Source organism: Elaeis guineensis, chromosome 7 (assembly GCF_000442705.2).
Source record: "Elaeis guineensis isolate ETL-2024a chromosome 7, EG11, whole genome shotgun sequence".
In the NCBI taxonomy this organism is placed as follows: domain Eukaryota; kingdom Viridiplantae; phylum Streptophyta; class Magnoliopsida; order Arecales; family Arecaceae; genus Elaeis; species Elaeis guineensis.
The window spans coordinates 23,487,739-23,499,205 of NC_025999.2; positions in this window are offsets into that span (position 1 = coordinate 23,487,739).

The window sequence follows — 11,467 nt, forward strand, 5'->3', positions numbered from 1 at the left end:
GTGCTCATGGATAAGCAATTTTAAACTCTAGCAATTCCACAATTTTATCTAATGATTAGGATCTTGGTTCCATCATGATCGTGGTCTGCGATGGGGAGACCTACTATCTCCTTATCTTGTTGCAGTGCTTAGTGATCCTTGCTGTCGATAAAGATCATAAATCTTTATTCTAAAAAGGGAACCATAGCCTTAGTGGCAGCCATTGTCTGATCAATAGGAAAAAGAAAGGACATCCATTCAAGATCCAAGACAAAAGGAATATAGCTCTCTTAGGCCCATTGTGATCGAGATTTATGAGAAACCACATCCCAATCTTGGGCAAAAATAGTCTCCTACAAGCATTATCTAAGGAGGTCCTTGCTCACAAACACCAATAGCTTGAAGATTATGGCTTCAGACTTTTAATTTGGAGATCAGACTGAGCTCTTTTTGACCCATCAATCAGCTATATCAGGATCTTTGATTGTGAGGGGAAAAGTATCACGTTTTGGAAGAACCCTTAGCACCACTAACCGATCCTCCAATCCGCCTTCCCAGCCCTCTACCACTTCCTAAGAATATAATCATTTCGGTCCATAGATTCATCAAGAACTATCATAGATTGCCACCTCTCGCCACAAGTTAGACTCGAGCAGTAGCAGCTACAGGCCATCACCTCAGCCAATCATATGAACTGAGTACTGTGGAGATGGATGCTGGATCATACCGTCACTGTCAAATCTTTCCACAACTTCCATATTGTTGATGGAAAAAGCTACTCTTGGGCATTAGTTATTTGGTAATTTTCATTTCCTGGATAAAAATTATTATTTTCTCTTAGGTAAATTGCTCACAGCAAATAACCCCTCGAAAATGCATGAGATGGGGAAGAAAAGGCTAATATCATTCCATGCCTCCCAGCTCAATACACAAACCCCGGTTGACCTCTTAAAAAGCCCCCCTTCCACCCTAGTGCTTTTAGACAAAGTATCCGTTTTCACTATGGAGACTCAGATCACCTCAAGAAAGCTGGCTGAAATCCTATCAAATGCTTCAATTGCCTATGCTTTGGTCACTCTTTTAGATCATGTAGAAGTCCTAAAAAAGCCAAAGTCACTACACAACTCCATTAGAACCCTCTCTAATTCTTCTGAAACCAAACAACCACCTCCAATCTTCATGCCCGTATCACTACAAGAAAAAGGTATTTTTGCGATGGACTTATTTGCGACGGTTAATTTACCATCGCAAAAAATTTATTTGTGACGGCAAAAATCCTTCATAAATAAGATATAAATTTTAATTACTATTTGCAATGGCAATCAAATTTTGTAGTAAAAAGTAGAGTTTTTACGACGGCAATACACCATGATAAATAATCTATGATTTTTACCACGACAGTAGATCGTGATAAATAATTTATAATATATATATATATATATATTTTTTTTTTTTTTTTTTTTTTTTTGAGATGGTATTTTGCAGTAGTAAAAAATCGAACCATAATTTTTATATTTTGTCTGCGACGGCATTTTATCGTGATAAAAAACCTCCCGCCTACACTTTTTAACATCGCACCTAATTTTCTTTTTTGCGACGGCATTGTACCGTGGTAAAAAAAAAATAAAACCCCATCCCACCGCCCGCGCTCACCTCTTAGCTTCCCCTCTTCCTACCGCAGTCTCCTCTTCTCCTCTCCAAACCCTACTGCGCCTCCTCCCCTTCTTCCGCTCTAAACCTCGGCGTGCCCCCCGATCTCTCCATCGTGCCGCTCCAAACCTCGACGTGCCCCCCGATCTCTCCATCATGCCCCTCCCCACGGCGTGCCCCCCAATCTCTTTGGCATGCCCCAGCCCGATCAGGTACGATCCCTCCCTCTCCTTCTCGATCTCTCCCTCTTCGATGTCAACCGAATAGAGAGAACAAATGGGGAATATATAGTTTGTTCCATCTTCCAGTCTTGGTCTCCGTTTAACCCTTAATTTTTCCTTCCGATTATTGTTCTGATTTTTTGATCATTGCAAGTCCTCATTAGGTTCTTTTTAGTTGGAATTCTGGTAATTTTGTGCTGTTTTACAGCCTCGAAAAAGGACATATCTAATTGATTTTTTATTATCCATCCTGTCAGAATTTTTGAAGGTAAGCAGGGAGGAAGTGAGAAGGTTCCCCTTTGCATATAATATTATATAATAATTATTGTTACAGGCAGAGGAATGTGTACAGGGTTATAGGATTTACATTTGTACCGATGAGGGAGACAGAGTTTGGAAAGAACTGGATTGTATTAAGAGGCTGTCTCTCACCTGCTTTCGATACTAGCAAAGAGGCTGCATATTATCCTGTCCTCATCATCTGAGAACTCCCCATGCTTTATGTTAGGCCTCAGGTAGTTGAGCCATCTCAGCCTGCAACTCTTCCCGCATCTCTTTAGCCCTGTCAACAATCAAACCAGCCAAATTACCATCATCCACATAATGACACCAAATCTCTCTCTCCTATTAAAAGAAGATCATGTCTATTCCCTCTTAAACAGGTAGCCAGAAGAAAGGTATAGAAAAGGAAAAGAGATAAGGACCTCAATCACTCTCTTACCAGCCTTGTGAGGGAGGGCAATCCAATTGCCACCAGTCCCATATTTCTCTATGAACTCCTTAAGCTTGGAGTCCTCCTCAGGAGACCAAGGACCCTTCTTCATGTTGGCTTTGTCACAGCATGGAGCCCTCCCCATCTCTCTCGGCTACCCACTCCAACAAATTAATCTCTCTTCACTCCTCTCCTTTTGTCAAGGTTCCTTTTATTATGCTAGTATGTCATGTCATATATGTGAAAGAGATTTGCCAATATATTTTTCTTTTTCTTTTGAAAGGTCTAAAATTAGATCCTCCTGCTTAAAGTTTACTTAGTATTTTATTCTTCTTTTATTTTAAGAGATCATCTTCATATTACTAAGAAGTTTGTATCTGTTTCGATATTTATCCTCGTAAATTTTATTTTTTTATAAATTTTATTTTTTTTGAAATTTATAAAGAAATTATTATATATGGTTTCAGGGAATATATAATGATAACAGTATCAGTGGATATTAGTTATGGATAAAAGTTGGATTGATTTGCGAGAAAGGACTTCACCTACATACATTGAGGGGGTCAATAAATTTTTTGACTTTGCATATGTTAATCAGACAGACGATGCAAAGATTTATTGTCCGTGTAAGAAGTGTAAAAATTATTTTCTTGAGGACCGACATGTAGTGAAACAACATATTATTACAAAAAAATTTTTGACAATATATAAGATTTGGACTTATCATGGAGAGACGTACTATTCTACTAGGTCTAACCAAGACTGTGAAAGTAGAGATTTTTTTGATACGGAAGATGATATGATTGGAATGATACAAGAGGCAACTAGAATCTTAATATCAAATGACAATATGAAATTTAATCATTTAATGGAGAATGAGAGTCACAAGGGGTCTAATCAAGAAATAAAAGATTTTTTTAGACTTCTTGAAGATGCAGAACGTCCACTTTATCCAAATTGTATGAAATTCACCTCACTGTCATTTATTGTTCGATTACTACATTTGAAAGTGCTAAGTGGATGGATAGATAAGTCATTTACATTGTTACTAGAATTGTTGAATGATGCATTTTCAAAAGGAGTATGCTTCCCAAATTCATATTATCAGGCAAACAAAATCACCACAAATTTGGGTTTCACTTATGAGACATGGGATGCATGTCCCAATAATTGCATGTTGTTTAGAGGCAAAGATGAAGGACATGATAAATGTCAAATATGTCAGAGCTCTAGATACAAATAATTTACAGAAAATTCAAATGATGATACTACTAAGAATAATCAGATTGCTGCAAAACAAGTGCGGTACTTTTCATTGAAGCTGAGGTTGCAGAAGTTCTTTATGTCATCAAAAACTACAGAGTTAATGAGATGGCATGAGGAGGAACGAACAAAAGCTGGTGAACGAAATCCATCTTTTGTTGCAGATTGTCGAAATATTAGACTTGGTTTAGCAGCTAACGGATTTAATCCATTTAGATCAATGTCTATAGCTCATAGCACTTGGCCTGTTGTTCTAATACCATATAATTTACCATCGTAGATGTCTATGAAACAACCTTTCTTTATTCTTTCTGTGCTTATTGATGGACCAAAAGGACCGGGCAATAAGATTGATGTTTATCTACAACCATTGATTGAAGAACTAAATGAATTATGGGAGAGAGGGGTACTTACGTATGATGCATCAAAAAAAGAGATGTTTCAACTTCATGCTGCATTATTATGGACAATCAGTGATTTTCTTGCATATGCAAATTTGTCTGGATGGAGTACAAAAAGTGAACTTGCATGTCCTTCTTGTTACAATCAAACAGAATCAACATGGTTGTCACATGGTAGAAAATTTTGTTATAGAGGGCATCGACGGTTCTTATCGAATACCCATAGATTTCAAAGAGATAGAATATCTTTTAATGGTCAAGGAGAATACAGAAGGAAGCCTGTTAAATTATCAGGTTATAATATACTAAATCAATTGAATGGAGTGCTCACAGAATATAAAAAGAATGACCTCGTAAAGAGAAAAATTGAAGAAAATCAAAAAGGCACTTCAGGTGGAAAAAAGTCTGGATGGAAAAAGAGTATATTTTTTGATTTACCATATTGGGAGCATAATTTGATTCGGCGTAATCTTGATGTCATGCACATTGAGAAGAATGTATGTGACAATATACTTTGGACAATATTGGGGGTTATGAAAAAATCCAAGGATAATTTAAATTCTCGATATGATATGCAAGAAATGGGTATAAGAAAAGCATTACATCCACAACAAGTGTCTGGTAAGGCTTATTTGCCTCCAGCTTGTTTTACAATGTCCAAAGATGACAAAGATATCTTCCTAAAAGTGCTAAAAAATGTCAGAGTCCCTGATGGTTATGCATCTAATATCAGTCGCTGCGTACATTTTAAGGAACGTAGTATTTGGGGATTAAAAAGTCATGACAATCATATTTTGATGCAACAGTTACTTCCTGTAGCTGTACGCAAAGCATTAGCTAAGGATGTGGTTGAGGCATTGATTGAGTTAACAAATTTCTTTAGACAATTATGCTCAAAGGTGAACAAGATAGCTGACCTAGAGTATATTCAAGGTCGTATTGCTTTAACACTTTGCCAGCTTGAGAAGATCTTTCCACCTTCATTTTTTGATATAATGGAGCATTTACCTATACATTTAGCAGAAGAGGCACTTATTGCTGGAGCTGTGCAATTTAGGTGGATGTATCCTATTGAAAGGTAATATTATTTATATAAAATGAAGCACGTCATACTCTTTCGATTTTAATTTATTGTTATGTAAATTTTATTTAATTTATATCTATATAGGTATCTACTTCGCTCAAACTTTATGTGCGTAATCGAGCTCATCCGAAAGGCTCAATTGCCAAAGGATACCTAATGGAAGAGTGTATGAATTTTTGTTCAAGATATTTACAGGATGTTGAAACTAGATCAAATCGATCGATTCGAAATAATGATGGTGGAAATAATTTAGATCATCCCATTGGAAAGGGAGCCAAATTATATATTGATGAAGTCACATGGGAGCAAGCTCATCGTTATGTGCTGCAAAATATTGATGCTATAACTCCTATTCGAATGTAAGTTTTATAATCAACTTGTAAGATATACTAACAAATTTATACTTATTCAAGGTATTGTTTATAATATTTATAGGAAGCACATTGAATATTTAAGAAGACAAATGTCGTTCATCAGATGATCAAATTGAAAAGATCCATGTATCAACTTTTCACACATGGTTGATGGAGCATGTAAGTAATCATATTTAATTTTTCTAACAATTCAAATTCAAAACTTTTATTTATCATTTAATTTTTATATAATTTGAAAGTTTAAAATATTATATTGAATATAGGTAAGAACATCTGAAATTCAGTACTCAGATGAAATTCAGCATTTTACTGGAGGTCCAGACCAATTTGTACGACGTTATGGTGGATATATCATCAACAGCTTTCGATTTAGCAAACTTGATAAGGATAACGAGAGAACCACTCAAAGCTATGGTATTGTTGTCAAGGCGCATACAAGTATTGGAGATATAACCTATTATGGAAGATTGATAGATATTATCAAGATTCGATATACCAATGATATGCAATTTGTGCTATTTAAATGTGATTGGATTGATGATATCAAAGGGAAGAAGATAGATGAGTTTAAGATGACACTTGTCAATTTTAGTCATCTTTTATATAATGACAATGATGTTTCAAATGAACCATTCATTCTAGCAAGTCAAGCAGAACAAGTATGCTATATTCCAGATCCTGTAGAATCAGGATGGAGTGTTGTTCTCAAGATGACAGTTAGAGATTTGTTTGATATGTATTCAAAAGATAGTTCAAATAATGTTAAATCAGTACCTCAAGCAGAGCCTTTTAATGAGCAACATTTAGATGAGACAATATATACTCGTGATGATGATGTTCATTGGGTGAGAGAAGGTGTAGATGGAACAACTGTAGATGATATGAGATCCATCGAAGATGATGTTGAGATGGATGAAGATGAATGACCATTGTTATTATGAAAATTTGTATGTAAGTTATTATTATTCATTTGTTAGTTAAATTCTGTATATTTACTTTTTGTTAGTTATTATTGTTCATTTGTTAGTTAAGATGAAGATGATGCTTATTTTTTATATTTTATATATAGGATGGCTCCAAAGAGGAGACGTGGTGTATCCATGTTGGATAGATTACAGGCTTATTCATCATCTCAGTCCAATCATAATGAGTCACAGCAACAATCATTTTCAGCATATAATACTCAGCCACATAGACAGCAATCAGAGACCACATTATCTCAGCCACAGTCATCAGATGTTGCAGGTAAAATCACTTATTCTACTTATGTAAAGTTAAAATTATTGTCCTATCTTATCTGATTATTGTATTTGGATACTAATTAGATATTTTGAGTTAGTCAACTTCTAGACGAAGAGGTCGAGGCACGGCTCACGGTATTGAGTTTTGGGGCATGGGTCAAAAAGTTTCTTTGGTATTTGATGCTCATATGCAACCTTGTGGGTCCAATGCAAGTAAGTTCAAGAGTTAATTAGGGGTAATAGTAAAAAATGAGACATATGTCCCATTGACATATGCATCTTGGACAGAAATACCCCAATATATTCTAGACCACATTTGGAAAGAGGTGCAGGTAAAATATATTTATAAGTTTTATTTTATAATTATGTATTTAATTGTAGATTATATTTGAAAGGAGATACAAAATAAGTACTCTTGTCCTTTATATTCATACATTTTATATGATTACTAATTTTGTTAAATTTTAATTTTGTAGGATAACACAGATGCCCCTAGTGAATATAGAGAAAATTGTTTAAGGTCAGTTGGTGAGATGTGGAGGAATTGGAAGTCTTATATCAAGCATCATTACTATGATGAGCACCAGAGGGAAGAAAATCTTATCTCTAGACCTCCTCTGCATGTGAAAGCTGATCAGTGGGAGATACTTGTTCGTTATTGGGGACAAGAAGATGTCCAGGTACTTATTCTTTTATGATTAGTTTCCTTTTATATAATAAAATTATATATTATATTTTTAATTACATTAATAACTTTTGTAGGCACAGTGTGCACGAAACAAAAATAACAGGAAGATGTTGGGAGGCTTGCATAAGATAGGGAGAACTTCATTTTCTGTTATTAGAGCAAATGTATATTTAAAATATTATAAGTTTATACTAAATATAACTTTAGTATAAATTCTTATATATATTTAGATTATTTATGTTAATAGATGGAAGCAGAGGGATTAGAAACAGATCGACTAAGTGTGTTTATTAGAATATGTACTTCAAAGTTGGGTGTCATCGATGCGGATGCACAAGAGTGTATAGTAAGTACATAATTTAAATTCTCGTTACATATAGTATATTTTATATATTAATATCAATATTATAATTTTTTATTACAGGAGGAGATGAAATGACGACTTGAGGAGGTACCTGAGGATGAGCGCACACCAGAACTAAAAGATCGTATCTTTGTGGAGGTGATGGGAGAAAATGGACAAGGACGGATGCGTACTTGGAGTTCGAGCATGACAAAGCGACGTTTGTATCAGCAATCTAATCAGGCACCATCAGAGGAGACCATTAGGAGGATTCGGGATGAGCTTTGGACTGAGTTTGATGACAAGATTTTTTACTTGGAGGCACAGCTCCATCAGATGCGTACTCAGATGGCGAGTGGATCTTTTGCGCATAGCCCAGTAGGTACTCCTCGTTCGGTGCCATCCAGTAGTGGACAGGTATGATTTATTTATTTAGTTAGATTTATATTATATATTAATTGATTATTATTTATAATTAATTTTATATCTTTCAACTTTTTATAATACATAGGTTCCAGATGCATCTAGTGCTCACCAAACACATGCATCGAAAAATGAGAGATTCACTCAGGTGCCTGATGAGGTTTGTGATGATATTCTTGTTGTCCGGATTCTCTTTTCTTTTAGTATGACAGGCTGCATCATTTTAGTTGTTTAGAGGATCCTCGATCCTGTGAAATAAAGGTCACAAGCAGACCCCACTTGGTTTTTTTGGTGAATTATATTATTGTTGGCACATGTTCATATTGTTGGCACAATGATCATATTACATTGCTAAAATTGTTCTATTAATTTAGACTCACTGGCAGATGATGGACAAACGGAACCTTTCATCATTGCACCAAGCTATATATACAAAAGAGTACATACATCAAAGCATGCATCATGCATATGTGGATTTAGTCGCATGTATATCGCATGCATAATATTTTTTTCCCCCTCCCCTCTAAAGTTCCCATTTTGTTGAGAAAAAAGAGAGATTTTGAAGGGTTTGCTTGGTTTTTGGGTCCTAAGAGGACTCACGAATAGTTGTTCCTGGGGTTTTAAGTCTCTTAGAGGTGAATGGAGTAAGGACTAAGAAATTTGATTGGAGTTATGCAAATCTTTCAATTTAGAATCACTAGTCTGGCTTTTCTTCTTGTTTATTCTTTGTCTGGAATTTGTAGAAGTTAGGGATTTAATGATTCCTTATTTTTTCACCAATAAGTTTGCTTTGTAAGGTGTCTGTCTCCTGATTCTGTTAGTTTGTTTTCCCTGTAGCAAATCTCTCTAATCAATCTTGCAGCCAAAGAAGTGCAACTATATATATAGGCTTTTTTTTTTTAATAAGTAAATGACTCATATCAATTTAGGAACAAACTATGGAATACTACTTTCCATTTGGCAGAGACCAAAATTGAATCTGTGATGCAATTTTTGCATGCTGTTTACTTGAACCACTTCCTTACAGTGATAGCGAACCACCTCTAATTCTTTTACTATATTATCTTCAGTATTTTATCTACTCCTATTTTTTTGTTTTCACCTCTTTCTTATTGCTTCTCACCTGTTCTTGAAAATGTTAAGTATAAGAATGGAAATATTTTTAGCTTGCCAACAATTTCCTAAAGTCATTGTGGCCTAATCCATCCCAATCTTGCTCAAACTACTTTTGCTTACTCATGAACCCAGATTCAAGAATGTATTCTCTTAGTTTTAACATGATTCCCTGTGTTGTTTCAGAAGCATAGAATCATTTTTTGAGGTGAATGTGGTGGGATATTTGCATGGTTCCTGTGATTAAATTAAAAAACTTGTGCTTATGAGCATAATGATGATTCGTTGAGAGAAAGCATTCGTAGTATTGGTCCATTAAAAATGTAGGTTGGGTTATTGCCTCACTGTTGAATCAATACTTGCAAGTGATTCCAGAGGCCTTTAGCTCATCACAGTTCAGAATATCTTAGGTGGTAGAATTGATTTCCCTTTCAAGTCTTTTGTATTGGAGCACGATCCCGGCTCCTCCCATGGACCTTGGGTGCAGCGGAACCAGCAACGAACAAATCTGGAGACTTCTGGACTCGATCTAAGGCCCTTGACGAAATCAGCCTGGTTGCTGTCTTCTTCGTCAGCCTTTCATTCCAGATGAAGAACGCCTCTAAAATAACCTCTGAAAAATCCAAGATCTGGTACCCAACCAGATCAGGCCTGGACCGAGGTCTTTCAATTTGTAGATCTCGAATTGGGATATTCTAGATGGGGAAGAAGGTAGATAGAGGCAGACCTTGCAGATCTGTCCTGCTGCAGCCTTTCCTGTAGATCTGTTGATGGAGATCTCACCCGTGCCTCAAACGACCTCAGATCAACTCCAGATCTGAGAGGGACTTGTATCAACCTCTTCTCAAGAGATTTCAGGTCCTGGACCTGATGCTTGGGTGGCTGCAAGAGAGGGAGAAGAGAGAGAGTCGGCGGCTACAAGGGGGAAGGGGATAGCGCCTCCTTGCTTTTCTTTCCTTTTATGGACCTGGCGGCAAGAAACCCTAGGGTTTCTTGCTCCTGGGGCGTGGAGAATGGCTGGAGAGAGAGGGAGAAGAGAGAGAGAGACCTGGAAGAAAGAGTTCTGTATTTTTTTGGCTTGATCAAACCTATACAAGTATATGTATATATAAACACAGGGTCAAGTGACCCAAACCCAAAACTCCCTTAACCAACTCTATGGGAGATTAGGTTAACCCAAGCCCATGTACACCCATGACTCAACCTAATCTCATCTATCCTGGGCCCAGACCTGGCCCATAAAGAGTTGGTCTCTTGAGGCCCACATAACCTAGACCTCAAGAACCTGAAAGGCCCACAGCCTTTCAACCTAGGGCCCAACTAGCCCTAGAGCCTCCATGAAGCCCTCATGAATGATGGACCTTGGCCTTAGCCTTGGTCCCCTGGGCTTTGGGCACACCACCTGGATCACAACAATCTCCACCTTGGTGTCCCAAGGCCTCAACCAGCTCTACTCTGTCCATCAGCCGAATCAGCTCAACACATCTCTGAAAGCTGTCCCGTGGAAGTACCTTCGTAAGTGCATCAGCTGGGTTCTTCTTGGTGTGTACCTTTACCAGCTCCACCTCACCATCCTCCACAAGCTTCCTGATCCGATGATACCGAATGTCAATGTGCTTTGTCCTTGCATGATAGACTGAGTTCTGTGCTAGTAGAAGTGCACTCTGACTGTCACAGTGCACTCTAATGGCCTCCTGAGTAAGGCCCATCTCCATCAACAAATCCTTCAGCCAAATTACCTCCTTATCTGCTTCTGTCAGCCCGATGTACTCCACCTCTATAGTGGATAGGGCCGTGATAGGCTGCAGACTCGATCTCCAAGAAATAGGACCTCCATACAGGCTAAAGATGAAGCCTGTCGTAGACCTCCGGGTATCCACATCTCCACCGAAGTTTGCATCTACATAACCGCCAATCAGACCCTGAGCCTCCCTGGACATGTCAGAGTATCCCACTGCACCTCATCGCTGTCCGT